Raw genomic sequence first — 22,287 nt, forward strand, 5'->3', positions numbered from 1 at the left:
CCAAAAGGATTTTGAAGTTTTATGAAAATATTAGGGATGTAGGCTTTATAGCAATTTCTCATTGGACTATGGGTGTTCTGATTTCATTGATTCCTTTTAAACATGTGAGAAGTTTTTTCTAGAGGTATGTTTTGGAAAAACTTGCATATGAATTACAAAATGAAATCCAACAACATATTTTAATGATTTATTTTGAGTGAACATTACAAAGTATAACTTTCACATAGCCTAGATTTTGTTAAATCCTTAACTTAGCTGAGAAATGACTTAACTTTTCTATATGCATGCTATAAAGTTTTATGAAAAGATTAGGGATGTAGGCTTTAGAGCAATTTCTCATTGAACTATGGGTGTTCTGATTTCATTGATTCCTTCTAAACATGTGAGATGTAATTTTTATATGCAAATATGCAAATAACCATTATAGTATCAATTTGGTCAAAGAATTGTTTTTAACACAGATTACCAAAATTGAACAAGTTAACAGGTAAATTCTTACCTTTTCCAAAAGGATACCTTTTACTATCCACCAAAAACCTAAAAAAACTGTAACTATGTGTACGTCATACACATCATTGTTTATGTTGTATTTATTTTCCTATAGGAATTACATTTAGAAATGTACATTCTTTACAACTTTGTCATCCATTGAATTCATGCAGAGTTTGAAGATTTCAAATAGTGACAGAAAGATAACTTCGACCACGAAGGGACTCGAACCCTCAATCTTCTGATCTGAAGTCAGACGCCTTATCCATTAGACCACGTGGTCATCTATGAAGAAGTTCTTGAACCTGTGGAAGGTGTGGTAATAGAAACCTCAAGTATAACATTCAAAATTTAGAAGTTTTTTCTAGAGGTAAGTTTTGGAAAAACTTTCATATGAATTACAAAATGAAATCCAACAATATATTTTAATGATATATTTTGAGTGAACATTACAAAGTATACCTTTCACATAGCCTAGATTTTGTAAAATCCTTAACTTAGCTGAGAAATAACTTAACTTTTCTATATGCATGCTATAAAGTTTTATGAAAAGATTAGGGATGTAGGCATTAGAGCAATTTCTCATTGAACTATGGGTATTCTGATTTCATTGATTCCTTCTAAACATGTGAGATGTTATTTTTATATGCAAATATGCAAATAACCATTATAGTATCAATTTGGTCAATGAATTGCTTTGCAACACAGATTACCAAAATCGAACAAGTTAACAGGTAAACACTTACATTTTCCAAAAGGATTTTGAAGTTTTATGAAAATATTAGGGATGTAGTCCTTATAGCAATTTCTCATTGGACTATGGGTGTTCTGATTTCATTGATTCCTTTTAAACATGTGAGAAGTTTTTTCTAGAGGTATGTTTTGGAAAAACTTGCATATGAATTACAAAATGAAATCCAACAACATATTTTAATGATTTATTTTCAGTGAACATTACAAAGTATACCTTTCACATAGCCTAGATTTTGTTAAATCCTTAATTTAGCTGAGAAATAACTTAACTTTTCTATAGCCATGCTATAAAGTTTTATGAAAAGAATAGGGATGTAGGCTTTAGATCAATTTCTCATTGAACTATGGGTGTTCTGATTTCAGTGATTACTTATAAACATGTGAGATGTTATTTTTATATGCAAATATGCAAATAACCATTATAGTATCAATTTGGTCAAAGAATTGCTTTGCAAAACAGATTACCAAAATCGAACAAGTTAATAGGTAAACACTTACATTTTCCAAAACGATTTTGAAGTTTTATGAAAATATTAGGGATGTAGGCTTTATAGCAATTTCTCATTGGACTATGGGTGTTCTGATTTCATTGATTCCTTTTAAACATGTGAGAAGTTTTTTCTAGAGGTATGTTTTGGAAAAACTTGCATATGAATTACAAAATGAAATCCAACAACATATTTTAATGATTTATTTTGAGTGAACATTACAAAGTATACCTTTCACATAGCCTAGATTTTGTTAAATCCTTAATTTAGCTGAGAAATAACATAACTTTTTTATAGCCATGCTATAAAGTTTTATGAAAAGATTAGGGATGTAGGCTTTAGAGCAATTTCTCATTGAACTATGGGTGTTTTGATTTCATTGATTACTTCTAAACATGTGAGATGTTATTTTTATATGCAAATATGCAAATAACCATTATAGTATCAATTTCGTCAAAGAATTGCTTTGCAAAACAGATTACCAAAATCGAACAAGTTAATAGGTAAACACTTACATTTTCCAAAAGGATTTTGAAGTTTTATGAAAATATTTGGGATGTAGGCTTTATAGCAATTTCTCATTGGACTATGGGTGTTCTGATTTCATTGATTCCTTTTAAACATGTGAAAAGTTTTTTCTAGAGGTATGTTTTGGAAAAACTTGCATATGAATTACAAAATGAAATCCAACAACATATTTTAATGATTTATTTTGAGTGAACATTACAAAGTATAACTTTCACATAGCCTAAATTTTGTTAAATCCTTAACTTGGCTGAGAAATGACTTAACTTTTCTATATGCATGCTATAAAGTTTTATGAAAAGATTAGGGATGTAGGCTTTAGAGCAATTTCTCATTGAACTATGGGTGTTCTGATTTCATTGATTCCTTCTAAACATGTGAGATGTAATTTTTATATGCAAATATGCAAATAACCATTATAGTATCAATTTGGTCAAAGAATTGTTTTTAACACAGATTACCAAAATTGAACAAGTTAACAGGTAAATTCTTACCTTTTCCAAAAGGATACCTTTTACTATCCACCAAAAACCTAAAAAAACTGTAACTATGTGTACGTCATACACATCATTGTTTATGTTGTATTTATTTTCCTATAGGAATTACATTTAGAAATGTACATTCTTTACAACTTTGTCATCCATTGAATTCATGCAGAGTTTGAAGATTTCAAATAGTGACAGAAAGATAACTTCGACCACGAAGGGACTCAAACCCTCAATCTTCTTATCTGAAGTCAGACGCCTTATCCATTAGACCACGTGGTCATCTATGAAGAAGTTATTGAACCTGTGGAAGGTGTGGTAATAGAAACCTCAAGTATAACATTCAAAATTTAGAAGTTATTTCTAGAGGTAAGTTTTGGAAAAACTTTCATATGAATTACAAAATGAAATCCAACAATATATTTTAATGATATATTTTGAGTGAACATTACAAAGTATACCTTTCACATAGCCTAGATTTTGTAAAATCCTTAACTTAGCTGAGAAATAACTTAACTTTTCTATATGCATGCTATAAAGTTTTATGAAAAGATTAGGGATGTAGGCATTAGAGCAATTTCTCATTGAACTATGGGTATTCTGATTTCATTGATTCCTTCTAAACATGTGAGATGTTATTTTTATATGCAAATATGCAAATAACCATTATAGTATCAATTTGGTCAATGAATTGCTTTGCAACACAGATTACCAAAATCGAACAAGTTAACAGGTAAACACTTACATTTTCCAAAAGGATTTTGAAGTTTTATGAAAATATTAGGGATGTAGTCCTTATAGCAATTTCTCATTGGACTATGGGTGTTCTGATTTCATTGATTCCTTTTAAACATGTGAGAAGTTTTTTCTAGAGGTATGTTTTGGAAAAACTTGCATATGAATTACAAAATGAAATCCAACAACATATTTTAATGATTTATTTTCAGTGAACATTACAAAGTATACCTTTCACATAGCCTAGATTTTGTTAAATCCTTAATTTAGCTGAGAAATAACTTAACTTTTCTATAGCCATGCTATAAAGTTTTATGAAAAGAATAGGGATGTAGGCTTTAGATCAATTTCTCATTGAACTATGGGTGTTCTGATTTCAGTGATTACTTATAAACATGTGAGATGTTATTTTTATATGCAAATATGCAAATAACCATTATAGTATCAATTTGGTCAAAGAATTGCTTTGCAAAACAGATTACCAAAATCGAACAAGTTAATAGGTAAACACTTACATTTTCCAAAACGATTTTGAAGTTTTATGAAAATATTAGGGATGTAGGCTTTATAGCAATTTCTCATTGGACTATGGGTGTTCTGATTTCATTGATTCCTTTTAAACATGTGAGAAGTTTTTTCTAGAGGTATGTTTTGGAAAAACTTGCATATGAATTACAAAATGAAATCCAACAACATATTTTAATGATTTATTTTGAGTGAACATTACAAAGTATACCTTTCACATAGCCTAGATTTTGTTAAATCCTTAATTTAGCTGAGAAATAACATAACTTTTTTATAGCCATGCTATAAAGTTTTATGAAAAGATTAGGGATGTAGGCTTTAGAGCAATTTCTCATTGAACTATGGGTGTTTTGATTTCATTGATTACTTCTAAACATGTGAGATGTTATTTTTATATGCAAATATGCAAATAACCATTATAGTATCAATTTGGTCAAAGAATTGCTTTGCAAAACAGTTTACCAAAATCGAACAAGTTAATAGGTAAACACTTACATTTTCCAAAAGGATTTTGAAGTTTTATGAAAATATTAGGGATGTAGGCTTTATAGCAATTTCTCATTGGACTATGGGTGTTCTGATTTCATTGATTCCTTTTAAACATGTGAGAAGTTTTTTCTAGAGGTATGTTTTGGAAAAACTTGCATATGAATTACAAAATGAAATCCAACAACATATTTTAATGATTTATTTTGAGTGAACATTACAAAGTATAACTTTCACATAGCCTAGATTTTGTTAAATCCTTAACTTAGCTGAGAAATGACTTAACTTTTCTATATGCATGCTATAAAGTTTTATGAAAAGATTAGGGATGTAGGCTTTAGAGCAATTTCTCATTGAACTATGGGTGTTCTGATTTCATTGATTCCTTCTAAACATGTGAGATGTAATTTTTATATGCAAATATGCAAATAACCATTATAGTATCAATTTGGTCAAAGAATTGTTTTTAACACAGATTACCAAAATTGAACAAGTTAACAGGTAAATTCTTACCTTTTCCAAAAGGATACCTTTTACTATCCACCAAAAACCTAAAAAAACTGTAACTATGTGTACGTCATACACATCATTGTTTATGTTGTATTTATTTTCCTATAGGAATTACATTTAGAAATGTACATTCTTTACAACTTTGTCATCCATTGAATTCATGCAGAGTTTGAAGATTTCAAATAGTGACAGAAAGATAACTTCGACCACGAAGGGACTCGAACCCTCAATCTTCTGATCTGAAGTCAGACGCCTTATCCATTAGACCACGTGGTCATCTATGAAGAAGTTCTTGAACCTGTGGAAGGTGTGGTAATAGAAACCTCAAGTATAACATTCAAAATTTAGAAGTTTTTTCTAGAGGTAAGTTTTGGAAAAACTTTCATATGAATTACAAAATGAAATCCAACAATATATTTTAATGATATATTTTGAGTGAACATTACAAAGTATACCTTTCACATAGCCTAGATTTTGTAAAATCCTTAACTTAGCAGAGAAATAACTTAACTTTTCTATAGGCATGCTATAAAGTTTTACAAAAAGATTAGGGATGTAGGCATTAGAGCAATTTCTCATTGAACTATGGGTGTTCTGATTTCATTGATTCCTTCTAAACATGTGAGATGTAATTTTTATATGCAGATATGCAAATAACCATTATAGTATCAGTTTGGTCAAAGAATTGCTTTGCAACACAGATTACCAAAATCAAACAAGTTAACAGGTAAACACTTACATTTTCCAAAAGGATTTTTAAGTTTTATGAAAATATTAGGGATGTAGGCTTTATAGCAATTTCTCATTGGACTATGGGTGTTCAGATTTCATTGATTCCTTTTAAACATGTGAGATGTAATTTTTATATGCAGATATGCAAATATCCTTTATTGTATCAATTTGGTCAAAGAATTTTTTGCAACACAGATTACCAAAATTGAACAAGTTAACAGGTAAACATTTACCTTTTCCAAAAGAATAACTTTTACTATCCACCTAAAACCTAAAAAAACTGTAACTATGTGTACATCATACACATCATTGTTTATGTTGTATTTATATTCCTATAGTATTACATTCTTTACAACATTGTCATCCTTTTATTTCATGAAGAGTTCAAATAGTGATCAAAAAGAAGACCTCGACCACGAAGGGACTCGAACCCCCAATCTTCTGATCTGAAGTCAGATGCCTTATCCATTAGGCCAAGCAGTCAACTATGTAGGAGTTGTCGAAACCTGTGGAAGGTGTGGTAATAGTAACCTCATGTATAGCATTCAAAATGTAGAAGTTTTTTCTAGAGGTATGTTTTGGAAAAACTTGCATATGAATTACAAAATGAAATCCAACAACATATTTTAATGATTTGTTTTGAGTGAACATTACAAAGTATACCTTTCACATAGCCTAGATTTTGTTAAATCCTTAACTTAGCTGAGAAATAACTTAATTTATCTATATGCATGCTATAAAGTTTTATGAAAAGATTAGGGATGTAGGCATTAGAGCAATTTCTCATTGGACTATGGGTGTTCGGATTTCATTGATTCCTTCTAAACATGTGAGATGTATTTTTTATATGCAGATATGCAAATAACCAATATAGTATCAATTTGGTCAAAGAATTGCTTTGCAACACACATTACCAAAATCCAACAAGTTAACAGGTAAACACTTACATTTTCCAAAAGGATTTTTAAGTTTTATGAAAATATTAGGGATGTAGGCTTTATAGCAATTTCTCATTGGACTATGGGTGTTCTGATTTCATTGATTCCTTTAAACATGTGAGAAGTTTTTTCTAGAAGTATGTTTTGGAAAAACTTGCATATGAATTACAAAATGAAATCCAACAACATATTTTAATGATTTATTTTGAGTGAACATTACAAAGTATAACTTTCACATAGCCTAGATTTTGTTAAATCCTTAACTTAGCTGAGAGATAACTTATTTTTTCTATATGCATGCTATAAAGTTTTACGAAAAGATTAGGGATGTAGGCTGTAGAGCAATTTCTCATTGGACTATGGGTGTTCTGATTTCATTGATTCCTTTTAAACATGTGAGATATAATTTTTATATGCAGATATGCAAATATCCTTTATTGTATCAATTTGGTCAAAGAATTTTTTGCAACACAGATTACCAAAATTGAACAAGTTAACAGGTAAATACTTATCTTTTCCAAAAGGATAACTTTTACTATCCACCTAAAATCTAAAAAAACTGTAACTATATGTACATCATACACATCATTGTTTATGTTGTATTTATTTTCCTATAGGAATTACATTTAGAAATGTACATTCTTTACAACATTGTCATCAATTTATTTCATGAATAGTTTAAATAGTGATCGAAATGAAAACCTCGACCACGAAGGGACTTGAAGCCTCAATCTTCTGATCCGAAATCAGACGCCTTATCCATTAGGCCACGCAGTCAACTATGTAGAAGATGTTGAACCTGAGGAAGGTGTGGTAATAGCAACCTCAAGTATAACATTCAAAATTTAGAAGTTTTTTCTAGAGGAATGTTTTGGAAAAACTTGCATATGAATTAAAAAATGAAATCCAACAACATATTTTAATGATTTATTTTGAGTGAATATTACAAAGCATACCTTTCACATAGCCTAGATTTTGTTAAATCCTTAACTTAGCTGAGAAATAACTTAACTTTTCTATATGCATGCTATAAAGTTTTATGAAAAGATTAGGGATGTAGGCATTAGAGCAATTTCTCATTGAACTATGGGTATTCTGATTTCATTGATTCCTTCTAAACATGTGAGATGTTATTTTTATATGCAAATATGCAAATAACCATTATAGTATCAATTTGGTCAATGAATTGCTTTGCAACACAGATTACCAAAATCGAACAAGTTAACAGGTAAACACTTACATTTTCCAAAAGGATTTTGAAGTTTTATGAAAATATTAGGGATGTAGTCCTTATAGCAATTTCTCATTGGACTATGGGTGTTCTGATTTCATTGATTCCTTTTAAACATGTGAGAAGTTTTTTCTAGAGGTATGTTTTGGAAAAACTTGCATATGAATTACAAAATGAAATCCAACAACATATTTTAATGATTTATTTTGAGTGAACATTACAAAGTATAACTTTCACATAGCCTAGATTTTGTTAAATCCTTAACTTAGCTGAGAAATGACTTAACTTTTCTATAGGCATGCTATAAAGTTTTATGAAAAGTTTAGGGATGTAGGCTTTAGAGCAATTTCTCATTGAACTATGGGTGTTCTGATTTCATTGATTCCTTCTAAACATGTGAGATGTAATTTTTATATGCAAATATGCAAATAACCATTATAGTATCAATTTGGTCAAAGAATTGTTTTTAACACAGATTACCAAAATTGAACAAGTTAACAGGTAAATACTTACCATTTCCAAAAGGATACCTTTTACTATACACCAAAAACCTAAAAAAAACTGTAACTATGTGTACGTCATACACATCATTGTTTATGTTGTATTTATTTTCCTATAGGAATTACATTTAGAAATGTACATTCTTTACAACTTTGTCATCCATTGAATTCATGCAGAGTTTGAAGTCACTATTTCAAATAGTGACAAAAAGATAACTTCGACCACAAAGGGACTCGAACCCTCAATCTTCTGATCTGAAGTCAGACGCCTTATCCATTAGACCACGTGGTCATCTATGTAGAAGTTCTCGAACCTGTGGAAGGTGTGGTAATAGAAACCTCAAGTATAACATTCAAAATTTAGAAGTTTTTTCTAGAGGTAAGTTTTGGAAAAACTTGCATATGAATTACAAAATGAAATCCAACAATATATTTTAATGATATATTTTGAGTGAACATTACAAAGTATACCTTTCACATAGCCTAGATTTTGTTAAATCCTTAACTTAGCAGAGAAATAACATAACTTTTCTATAGGCATGCTATAAAGTTTTACAAAAAGATTAGGGATGTAGGCATTAGAGCAATTTCTCATTGAACTATGGGTGTTCTGATTTCATTGATTCCTTCTAAACATGTGAGATGTAATTTTTATATGCAGATATGCAAATAACCATTATAGTATCAATTTGGTCAAAGAATTGCTTTGCAACACAGATTACCAAAATCAAACAAGTTAACAGGAAAACACTTACATTTTCCAAAAGGATTTTTAAGTTTTATGAAAATATTAGGGATGTAGGCTTTATAGCAATTTCTCATTGGACTATGGGTGTTCAGATTTCATTGATTCCTTTTAAACATGTGAGATGTAATTTTTATATGCAGATATGCAAATATCCTTTATTGTATCAATTTGGTCAAAGAATTTTTTGCAACACAGATTACCAAAATTGAACAAGTTAACAGGTAAACATTTACCTTTTCCAAAAGGATTACTTTTACTATCCACCTAAAACCTAAAAAAACTGTAACTATGTGTACATCATACACATCATTGTTTATGTTGTATTTATATTCCTATAGTAATTACATTCTTTACAACATTGTCATCCATTTATTTCATGAAGAGTTCAAATAGTGATCAAAAAGAAGACCTCGACCACGAAGGGAATCGAAGCCTCAATCCTCTGATCCGAAGTCAGACGCCTTATCCATTAGGCCACGCAGTCAACTATGTAGAAGATGTCGAACCTGTGGAAGGTGTGGTAATAGCAACCTCAAGTATAACATTCAAAATTTAGAAGTTTTTTCTAGAAGAATGTTTTGGAAAAACTTGCATATGAATTACAAAATGAAATCCAACAACATATTTTAATGATTTATTTTGAGTGAACATTACAAAGTATACCTTTCACATAGCCTAGATTTTGTTAAATCCTTAACTTAGCTGAGAAATAACTTAACTTTTCTATATGCATGCTATAAAGTTTTATGAAAAGATTAGGGATGTAGGCATTAGAGCAATTTCTCATTGAACTATGGGTGTTCTGATTTCATTGATTCCTTCTAAACATGTGAGATGTTATTTTTATATGCAAATATGCAAATAACCATTATGGTATCAATTTGGTCAAAGAATTGCTTTGCAACACAGATTACCAAAATCGAACAAGTTAACAGGTAAACACTTACATTTTCCAAAAGGATTTTGAAGTTTTATGAAAATATTAGGGATGTAGTCCTTATAGCAATTTCTCATTGGACTATGGGTGTTCTGATTTCATTGATTCCTTTTAAACATGTGAGAAGTTTTTTCTAGAGGTATGTTTTAGAAAAACTTGCATATGAATTACAAAATGAAATCCAACAACATATTTTAATGATTTATTTTGAGTGAACATTACAAAGTATAACTTTCACATAGCCTAGATTTTGTTAAATCCTTAACTTAGCTGAGAAATAACTTAACTTTTCTATATGCATGCTATAAAGTTTTATGAAAAGATTAGGGATGTAGGCATTAGAGCAATTTCTCATTGAACTATGGGTGTTCTGATTTCATTGATTCCTTCTAAACATGTGAGATGTATTTTTTATATGCAGATATGCAAATAACCATTATAGTATCAATTTGGTCAAAGAATTGCTTTGCAACACAGATTACCAAAATCGAACATGTTAACAGGTAAACTCTTACATTTTCCAAAAGGATTTTTAAGTTTTATGAAAATATTAGGGATGTAGGCTTTATAGCAATTTCTCATTGGACTATGGGTGTTCTGATTTCATTGATTCCTTTAAACATGTGAGAAGTTTTTTCTAGAAGTATGTTTTGGAAAAACTTGCATATTAATTACAAAATGAAATCCAACAACATATTTTAATGATTTATTTTGAGTGAACATTACAAAGTATAACTTTCACATAGCCTAGATTTTGTTAAATCCTTAACTTAGCTGAGAGATAACTTATTTTTTCAATATGCATGCTATAAAGTTTTATGAAAAGATTAGGGATGTAGGCTTTAGAGCAATTTCTCATTGGACTATGGGTGTTCTAATTTCATTGATTCCTTTTAAACATGTGAGATATAATTTTTATATGCAGATATGCAAATATCCTTTATTGTATCAATTTGGTCAAAGAATTTTTTGCAACACAGATTACCAAAATTGAACAAGTTAACAGCTAAATACTTATCTTTTCCAAAAGGATTTTTAAGTTTTATGAAAATATTAGGGATGTAGGCTTTATAGCAATTTCTCATTGGACTATGGGTGTTCAGATTTCATTGATTCCTTTTAAACATGTGAGATGTAATTTTTATATGCAGATATGCAAATATCCTTTATTGTATCAATTTGGTCAAAGAATTTTTTGCAACACAGATTACCAAAATTGAAGAAGTTAACAGGTAAACATTTACCTTTTCCAAAAGGATTACTTTTACTATCCACCTAAAACCTAAAAAAACTGTAACTATGTGTACATCATACACATCATTGTTTATGTTGTATTTATATTCCTATAGTAATTACATTCTTTACAACATTGTCATCCATTTATTTCATGAAGAGTTCAAATAGTGATCAAAAAGAAGACCTCGACCACGAAGGGAATCGAAGCCTCAATCCTCTGATCCGAAGTCAGATGCCTTATCCATTAGGCCACGCAGTCAACTATGTAGAAGATGTCGAACCTGTGGAAGGTGTGGTAATAGCAACCTCAAGTATAACATTCAAAATTTAGAAGTTTTTTCTAGAAGAATGTTTTGGAAAAACTTGCATATGAATTACAAAATGAAATCCAACAACATATTTTAATGATTTATTTTGAGTGAACATTACAAAGTATACCTTTCACATAGCCTAGATTTTGTTAAATCCTTAACTTAGCTGAGAAATAACTTAACTTTTCTATATGCATGCTATAAAGTTTTATGAAAAGATTAGGGATGTAGGCATTAGAGCAATTTCTCATTGAACTATGGGTGTTCTGATTTCATTGATTCCTTCTAAACATGTGAGATGTTATTTTTATATGCAAATATGCAAATAACCATTATGGTATCAATTTGGTCAAAGAATTGCTTTGCAACACAGATTACCAAAATCGAACAAGTTAACAGGTAAACACTTACATTTTCCAAAAGGATTTTGAAGTTTTATGAAAATATTAGGGATGTAGTCCTTATAGCAATTTCTCATTGGACTATGGGTGTTCTGATTTCATTGATTCCTTTTAAACATGTGAGAAGTTTTTTCTAGAGGTATGTTTTAGAAAAACTTGCATATGAATTACAAAATGAAATCCAACAACATATTTTAATGATTTATTTTGAGTGAACATTACAAAGTATAACTTTCACATAGCCTAGATTTTGTTAAATCCTTAACTTAGCTGAGAAATAACTTAACTTTTCTATATGCATGCTATAAAGTTTTATGAAAAGATTAGGGATGTAGGCATTAGAGCAATTTCTCATTGAACTATGGGTGTTCTGATTTCATTGATTCCTTCTAAACATGTGAGATGTATTTTTTATATGCAGATATGCAAATAACCATTATAGTATCAATTTGGTCAAAGAATTGCTTTGCAACACAGATTACCAAAATCGAACATGTTAACAGGTAAACTCTTACATTTTCCAAAAGGATTTTTAAGTTTTATGAAAATATTAGGGATGTAGGCTTTATAGCAATTTCTCATTGGACTATGGGTGTTCTGATTTCATTGATTCCTTTAAACATGTGAGAAGTTTTTTCTAGAAGTATGTTTTGGAAAAACTTGCATATGAATTACAAAATGAAATCCAACAACATATTTTAATGATTTATTTTGAGTGAACATTACAAAGTATAACTTTCACATAGCCTAGATTTTGTTAAATCCTTAACATAGCTGAGAGATAACTTATTTTTTCTATATGCATGCTATAAAGTTTTGCGAAAAGATTAGGGATGTAGGCTTTAGAGCAATTTCTCATTGGACTATGGGTGTTCTGATTTCATTGATTCCTTTTAAACATGTGAGATATAATTTTTATATGCAGATATGCAAATATCCTTTATTGTATCAATTTGGTCAAAGAATTTTTTGCAACACAGATTACCAAAATTGAACAAGTTAACAGGTAAATACTTATCTTTTCCAAAAGGATAACTTTTACTATGCACCTAAAATCTAAAAAAACTGTAACTATATGTATATCATACACATCATTGTTTATGTTGTATTTATTTTCCTATAGGAATTACATTTAGAAATGTACATTCTTTACAACATTGTCATCCATTTATTTCATGAATAGTTTAAATAGTGATTGAAAAGAAAACCTCGGCCACGAAGGGACTCGAACCCTCAATCTTCTGATCCGAAGTCAGACGCCTTATCCATTAGGCCACGCTGTCAACTATGTAGAAGGTGTCGAACCTGTGGAAGGTGTGGTAATAGCAACCTCAAGTATAACATTCAAAATTTAGAAGATTTTTCTAGAAGAATGTTTTGGAAAAACTTGCATATGAATTACAAAATGATCTTCCAACAACATATTTTAATGATTTATTTTGAGTGAACATTACAAAGTATAACTTTCACATAGCCTAGATTTTGTTAAATCCTTAACTTAGCTGAGAGATAACTTATTTTTTCTATATGCATGCTATAAAGTTTTACGAAAAGATTAGGGATGTAGGCTTTAGAGCAATTTCTCATTGGACTATGGGTGTTCTGATTTCATTGATTCCTTTTAAACATGTGAGATATAATTTTTATATGCAGATATGCAAATATCCTTTATTGTATCAATTTGGTCAAAGAATTTTTTGCAACACAGATTACCAAAATTGAACAAGTTAACAGGTAAATACTTATCTTTTCCAAAAGGATAACTTTTACTATCCACCTAAAAAAACTGTAACTATATGTACATCATACACATCATTGTTTATGTTGTATTTATTTTCCTATAGGAATTACATTTAGAAATGTACATTCTTTACAACATTGTCATCCATTTATTTCATGAATAGTTTAAATAGTGATCAAAATGAAAACCTCGACCACGAAGGGATTCGAAGCCTCAATCTTCTGATCCGAAGTCAGACGCCTTATCCATTAGGCCACGCAGTCAACTATGTAGAAGATGTCAAACCTGTGGAAGGTGTGGTAATAGCAACCTCAAGTATAACATTCAAAATTTAGAAGTTTTTTCTAGAGGAATGTTTTGGAAAAACTTGCATATGAATTAAAAAATGAAATCCAACAACATATTTTAATGATTTATTTTGAGTGAACATTACAAAGTATACCTTTCACATAGCCTAGATTTTGTTAAATCCTTAACTTAGCTGAGAAATAACTTAACTTTTCTATATGCATGCTATAAAGTTTTATGAAAAGATTAGGGATGTAGGCATTAGAGCAATTTCTCATTGAACTATGGGTATTCTGATTTCATTGATTCCTTCTAAACATGTGAGATGTTATTTTTATATGCAAATATGCAAATAACCATTATAGTATCAATTTGGTCAATGAATTGCTTTGCAACACAGATTACCAAAATCGAACAAGTTAACAGGTAAACACTTACATTTTCCAAAAGGATTTTGAAGTTTTATGAAAATATTAGGGATGTAGTCCTTATAGCAATTTCTCATTGGACTATGGGTGTTCTGATTTCATTGATTCCTTTTAAACATGTGAGAAGTTTTTTCTAGAGGTATGTTTTAGAAAAACTTGCATATGAATTACAAAATGAAATCCAACAACATATTTTAATGATTTATTTTCAGTCAACATTACAAAGTATACCTTTCACATAGCCTAGATTTTGTTAAATCCTTAATTTAGCTGAGAAATAACTTAACTTTTCTATAGCCATGCTATAAAGTTTTATGAAAAGAATAGGGATGTAGGCTTTAGAGCAATTTCTCATTGAACTATGGGTGTTCTGATTTCAGTGATTACTTATAAACATGTGAGATGTTATTTTTATATGCAAATATGCAAATAACCATTATAGTATAAATTTGGTCAAAGAATTGCTTTGCAAAACAGATTACCAGAATCGAACAAGTTAATAGGTAAACACTTACATTTTCCAAAAGGATTTTGAAGTGTTATGAAAATATTAGGGATGGCTTTATAGCAATTTCTCATTGGACTATGGGTGTTCTGATTTCATTGATTCCTTTTAAACATGTGAGAAGTTTTTTCTAGAGGTATGTTTTGGAAAAACTTGCATATGAATTACAAAATGAAATCCAACAACATATTTTAATGATTTATTTTGAGTGAACATTACAAAGTATAACTTTCACATAGCCTAGATTTTGTTAAATCCTTAACTTAGCTGAGAAATGACTTAACTTTTCTATAGGCATGCTATAAAGTTTTATGAAAAGTTTAGGGATGTAGGCTTTAGAGCAATTTCTCATTGAACTATGGGTGTTCTGATTTCATTGATTCCTTCTAAACATGTGAGATGTAATTTTTATATGCAAATATGCAAATAACCATTATAGTATCAATTTGGTCAAAGAATTGTTTTTAACACAGATTACCAAAATTGAACAAGTTAACAGGTAAATACTTACCTTTTCCAAAAGGATACCTTTTACTATACACCAAAAACCTAAAAAAAACTGTAACTATGTGTACGTCATACACATCATTGTTTATGTTGTATTTATTTTCCTATAGGAATTACATTTAGAAATGTACATTCTTTACAACTTTGTCATTCATTGAATTCATGCAGAGTTTGAAGTCACTATTTCAAATAGTGACAAAAAGATAACTTCGACCACGAAGGGACTCGAACCCTCAATCTTCTGATCTGAAGTCAGACGCCTTATGCATTAGACCATGTGGTCATCTATGTAGAAGTTCTCGAACCTGTGGAAGGTGTGGTAATAGAAACCTCAAGTATAACATTCAAAATTTAGAAGTTTTTTCTAGAGGTAAGTTTTGGAAAAACTTGCATATGAACTACAAAATGAAATCCAACAATATATTTTAATGATATATTTTGAGTGAACATTACAAAGTATACCTTTCACATAGCCTAGATTTTGTTAAATCCTTAACTTAGCAGAGAAATAACATAACTTTTCTATAGGCATGCTATAAAGTTTTACAAAAAGATTAGGGATGTAGGCATTAGAGCAATTTCTCATTGAACTATGGGTGTTCTGATTTCATTGATTCCTTCTAAACATGTGAGATGTAATTTTTATATGCAGATATGCAAATAACCATTATAGTATCAATTTGGTAAAAGAATTGCTTTGCAACACAGATTACCAAAATCAAACAAGTTAACAGGTAAACACTTACATTTTCCAAAAGGATTTTTAAGTTTTATGAAAATATTAGGGATGTAGGCTTTATAGCAATTTCTCATTGGACTATGGGTGTTCAGATTTCATTGATTCCTTTTAAACATGTGAGATGTAATTTTTATATGCAGATATGCAAATATCCTTTATTGTATCAATTTGGTCAAAGAATTTTTTGCAACACAGATTACCAAAATTGAACAAGTTAACAGGTAAACATTTACCTTTTCCAAAAGGATTACTTTTACTATCCACCTAAAACCTAAAAAAACTGTAACTATGTGTACATCATACACATCATTGTTTATGTTGTATTTATTTTCCTATAGTAATTACATTCTTTACAACATTGTCATCCATTTATTTCATGAAGAGTTCAAATAGTGATCAAAAAGAAGACCTCGACCACGAAGGGAATCGAAGCCTCAATCCTCTGATCCGAAGTCAGACGCCTTATCCATTAGGCCACGCAGTCAACTATGTAGAAGATGTCGAACCTGTGGAAGGTGTGGTAATAGCAACCTCAAGTATAACATTCAAAATTTAGAAGTTTTTTCTAGAAGAATGTTTTGGAAAAACTTGCATATGAATTACAAAATGAAATCCAACAACATATTTTAATGATTTATTTTGAGTGAACATTACAAAGTATACCTTTCACATAGCCTAGATTTTGTTAAATCCTTAACTTAGCTGAGAAATAACTTAACTTTTCTATATGCATGCTATAAAGTTTTATGAAAAGATTAGGGATGTAGGCATTAGAGCAATTTCTCATTGAACTATGGGTGTTCTGATTTCATTGATTCCTTCTAAACATGTGAGATGTTATTTTTATATGCAAATATGCAAATAACCATTATGGTATCAATTTGGTCAAAGAATTGCTTTGCAACACAGATTACCAAAATCGAACAAGTTAACAGGTAAACACTTACATTTTCCAAAAGGATTTTGAAGTTTTATGAAAATATTAGGGATGTAGTCCTTATAGCAATTTCTCATTGGACTATGGGTGTTCTGATTTCATTGATTCCTTTTAAACATGTGAGAAGTTTTTTCTAGAGGTATGTTTTAGAAAAACTTGCATATGAATTACAAAATGAAATCCAACAACATATTTTAATGATTTATTTTGAGTGAACATTACAAAGTATAACTTTCACATAGCCTAGATTTTGTTAAATCCTTAATTTAGCTGAGAAATAACTTAACTTTTCTATAGCCATGCTATAAAGTTTTATGAAAAGAATAGGGATGTAGGCTTTAGAGCAATTTCTCATTGAACTATGGGTGTTCTGATTTCAGTGACTACTTATAAACATGTGAGATGTTATTTTTATATGCAAATATGCAAATAACCATTATAGTATCAATTTGGTCAAAGAATTGCTTTGCAAAATAGATTACCAAAATCGATCAAGTTAATAGGTAAACACTTACATTTTCCAAAAGGATTTTGAAGTTTTATGAAAATATTAGGGATGTAGGCTTTATAGCAATTTCTCATTGGACTATGGGTGTTCTGATTTCATTGATTCCTTTTAAACATGTGAGAAGTTTTTTCTAGAGGTATGTTTTGGAAAAACTTGCATATGAATTACAAAATGAAATCCAACAACATATTTTAATGATTTATTTTGAGTGAACATTACAAAGTATAACTTTCACATAGCCTAGATTTTGTTAAATCCTTAACTTAGCTGAGAAATGACTTAACTTTTCTATAGGCATGCTATAAAGTTTTATGAAAAGTTTAGGGATGTAGGCTTTAGCGCAATTTCTCATTGAACTATGGGTGTTCTGATTTCATTGATTCCTTCTAAACATGTGAGATGTAATTTTTATATGCAAATATGCAAATAACCATTATAGTATCAATTTGGTCAAAGAATTGTTTTTAACACAGATTACCAAAATTGAACAAGTTAACAGGTAAATACTTACCTTTTCCAAAAGGATACCTTTTACTAAACACCAAACACCTAAAAAAAACTGTAACTATGTGTACGTCATACACATCATTGTTTATGTTGTATTTATTTTCCTATAGGAATTACATTTAGAAATGTACATTCTTTACAACTTTGTCATCCATTGAATTCATGCAGAGTTTGAAGTCACTATTTCAAATAGTGACAAAAAGATAACTTCGACCACGAAGGGACTCGAACCCTCAATCTTCTGATCTGAAGTCAGACGCCTTATGCATTAGACCACGTGGTCATCTATGTAGAAGTTCTCGAACCTGTGGAAGGTGTGGTAATAGAAACCTCAAGTATAACATTCAAAATTTAGAAGTTTTTTCTAGAGGTAAGTTTTGGAAAAACTTGCATATGAATTACAAAATGAAATCCAACAATATATTTTAATGATATATTTTGAGTGAACATTACAAAGTATACCTTTCACATAGCCTAGATTTTGTTAAATCCTTAACTTAGCAGAGAAATAACATAACTTTTCTATAGGCATGCTATAAAGTTTTACAAAAAGATTAGGGATGTAGGCATTAGAGCAATTTTTCATTGAACTATGGGTGTTCTGATTTCATTGATTCCTTCTAAACATGTGAGATGTAATTTTTATATGCAGATATGCAAATAACCATTATAGTATCAATTTGGTCAAAGAATTGCTTTGCAACACAGATTACCAAAATCAAACAAGTTAACAGGTAAACACTTACATTTTCCAAAAGGATTTTTAAGTTTTATGAAAATATTAGGGATGTAGGCTTTATAGCAATTTCTCATTGGACTATGGGTGTTCAGATTTCATTGATTCCTTTTAAACATGTGAGATGTAATTTTTATATGCAGATATGCAAATATCCTTTATTGTATCAATTTGGTCAAAGAATTTTTTGCAACACAGATTACCAAAATTGAACAAGTTAACAGGTAAACATTTACCTTTTCCAAAAGGATTACTTTTACTATCCACCTAAAACCTAAAAAAACTGTAACTATGTGTACGTCATACACATCATTGTTTATGTTGTATTTATATTCCTATAGTAATTACATTCTTTACAACATTGTCATCCATTTATTTCATGAAGAGTTCAAATAGTGATCAATAAGAAGACCTCAACCACGAAGGGAATCGAAGCCTCAATCCTCTGATCCGAAGTCAGACGCCTTATCCATTAGGCCACGCAGTCAACTATGTAGAAGATGTCGAACCTGTGGAATGTGTGGTAATAGCAACCTCAAGTATAACATTCAAAATTTAGAAGTTTTTTCTAGAAGAATGTTTTGGAAAAACTTGCATATGAATTACAAAATGAAATCCAACAACATATTTTAATGATTTATTTTGAGTGAACATTACAAAGTATACCTTTCACATAGCCTAGATTTTGTTAAATCCTTAACTTAGCTGAGAAATAACTTAACTTTTCTATATGCATGCTATAAAGTTTTATGAAAATATTAGGGATGTAGGCATTAGAGCAATTTCTCATTGAACTATGGGTGTTCTGATTTCATTGATTCCTTCTAAACATGTGAGATGTTATTTTTATATGCAAATATGCAAATAACCATTATGGTATCAATTTGGTCAAAGAATTGCTTTGCAACACAGATTACCAAAATCGAACAAGTTAACAGGTAAACACTTACATTTTCCAAAAGGATTTTGAAGTTTTATGAAAATATTAGGGATGTAGTCCTTATAGCAATTTCTCATTGGACTATGGGTGTTCTGATTTCATTGATTCCTTTTAAACATGTGAGAAGTTTTTTCTAGAGGTATGTTTTAGAAAAACTTGCATATGAATTACAAAATGAAATCCAACAACATATTTTAATGATTTATTTTGAGTGAACATTACAAAGTATAACTTTCACATAGCCTAGATTTTGTTAAATCCTTAATTTAGCTGAGAAATAACTTAACTTTTCTATAGCCATGCTATAAAGTTTTATGAAAAGAATAGGGATGTAGGCTTTAGAGCAATTTCTCATTGAACTATGGGTGTTCTGATTTCAGTGATTACTTATAAACATGTGAGATGTTATTTTTATATGCAAATATGCAAATAACCATTATAGTATCAATTTGGTCAAAGAATTGCTTTGCAAAACAGATTACCAAAATCGATCAAGTTAATAGGTAAACACTTACATTTTCCAAAAGGATTTTGAAGTTTTATGAAAATATTAGGGATGTAGGCTTTATAGCAATTTCTCATTGGACTATGGGTGTTCTGATTTCATTGATTCCTTTTAAACATGTGAGAAGTTTTTTCTAGAGGTATGTTTTGGAAAAACTTGCATATGAATTACAAAATGAAATCCAACAACATATTTTAATGATTTATTTTGAGTGAACATTACAAAGTATAACTTTCACATAGCCTAGATTTTGTTAAATCCTTAACTTAGCTGAGAAATGACTTAACTTTTCTATAGGCATGCTATAAAGTTTTATGAAAAGTTTAGGGATGTAGGCTTTAGCGCAATTTCTCATTGAACTATGGGTGTTCTGATTTCATTGATTCCTTCTAAACATGTGAGATGTAATTTTTATATGCAAATATGCAAATAACCATTATAGTATCAATTTGGTCAAAGAATTGTTTTTAACACAGATTACCAAAATTGAACAAGTTAACAGGTAAATACTTACCTTTTCCAAAAGGATACCTTTTACTAAACACCAAACACCTAAAAAAAACTGTAACTATGTGTACGTCATACACATCATTGTTTATGTTGTATTTATTTTCCTATAGGAATTACATTTAGAAATGTACATTCTTTACAACTTTGTCATCCATTGAATTCATGCAGAGTTTGAAGTCACTATTTCAAATAGTGACAAAAAGATAACTTCGACCACGAAGGGACTCGAACCCTCAATCTTCTGATCTGAAGTCAGACGCCTTATGCATTAGACCACGTGGTCATCTATGTAGAAGTTCTCGAACCTGTGGAAGGTGTGGTAATAGAAACCTCAAGTATAACATTCAAAATTTAGAAGTTTTTTCTAGAGGTAAGTTTTGGAAAAACTTGCATATGAATTACAAAATGAAATCCAACAATATATTTTAATGATATATTTTGAGTGAACATTACAAAGTATACCTTTCACATAGCCTAGATTTTGTTAAATCCTTAACTTAGCAGAGAAATAACATAACTTTTCTATAGGCATGCTATAAAGTTTTACAAAAAGATTAGGGATGTAGGCATTAGAGCAATTTTTCATTGAACTATGGGTGTTCTGATTTCATTGATTCCTTCTAAACATGTGAGATGTAATTTTTATAGGCAGATATGCAAATAACCATTATAGTATCAATTTGGTCAAAGAATTGCTTTGCAACACAGATTACCAAAATCAAACAAGTTAACAGGTAAACACTTACATTTTCCAAAAGGATTTTTAAGTTTTATGAAAATATTAGGGATGTAGGCTTTATAGCAATTTCTCATTGGACTATGGGTGTTCAGATTTCATTGATTCCTTTTAAACATGTGAGATGTAATTTTTATATGCAGATATGCAAATATCCTTTATTGTATCAATTTGGTCAAAGAATTTTTTGCAACACAGATTACCAAAATTGAACAAGTTAACAGGTAAACATTTACCTTTTCCAAAAGGATTACTTTTACTATCCACCTAAAACCTAAAAAAACTGTAACTATGTGTACGTCATACACATCATTGTTTATGTTGTATTTATATTCCTATAGTAATTACATTCTTTACAACATTGTCATCCATTTATTTCATGAAGAGTTCAAATAGTGATCAATAAGAAGACCTCAACCACGAAGGGAATCGAAGCCTCAATCCTCTGATCCGAAGTCAGACGCCTTATCCATTAGGCCACGCAGTCAACTATGTAGAAGATGTCGAACCTGTGGAATGTGTGGTAATAGCAACCTCAAGTATAACATTCAAAATTTAGAAGTTTTTTCTAGAAGAATGTTTTGGAAAAACTTGCATATGAATTACAAAATGAAATCCAACAACATATTTTAATGATTTATTTTGAGTGAACATTACAAAGTATACCTTT

General features: G+C 29.8%; 4 non-coding genes across 4 annotated transcripts; all 4 read right to left on the reverse strand.

Moving 5' to 3' along the window:
* Positions 1-7,370: 7,370 nt before the first annotated feature.
* TRNAR-UCG (transfer RNA arginine (anticodon UCG)) lies at positions 7,371-7,443 on the reverse strand. Its single transcript has one exon. It is a non-coding gene; the product is annotated as a tRNA-Arg (tRNA).
* Positions 7,444-9,556: 2,113 nt separating this feature from the next.
* Positions 9,557-9,629, reverse strand: TRNAR-UCG (transfer RNA arginine (anticodon UCG)). Its single transcript has one exon. It is a non-coding gene; the product is annotated as a tRNA-Arg (tRNA).
* A 4,332-nt stretch (positions 9,630-13,961) lies between these two features.
* TRNAR-UCG (transfer RNA arginine (anticodon UCG)) lies at positions 13,962-14,034 on the reverse strand. Its single transcript has one exon. It is a non-coding gene; the product is annotated as a tRNA-Arg (tRNA).
* A 2,615-nt stretch (positions 14,035-16,649) lies between these two features.
* TRNAR-UCG (transfer RNA arginine (anticodon UCG)) lies at positions 16,650-16,722 on the reverse strand. The gene has a single exon. It is a non-coding gene; the product is annotated as a tRNA-Arg (tRNA).
* Between the last annotated feature and the right edge of the window lie 5,565 nt (positions 16,723-22,287).

Source organism: Taudactylus pleione, unplaced genomic scaffold (assembly GCF_031769625.1).
Source record: "Taudactylus pleione unplaced genomic scaffold, aTauple2 ptg000914l, whole genome shotgun sequence".
NCBI classification, from domain to species: Eukaryota; Metazoa; Chordata; class Amphibia; order Anura; family Myobatrachidae; genus Taudactylus; species Taudactylus pleione.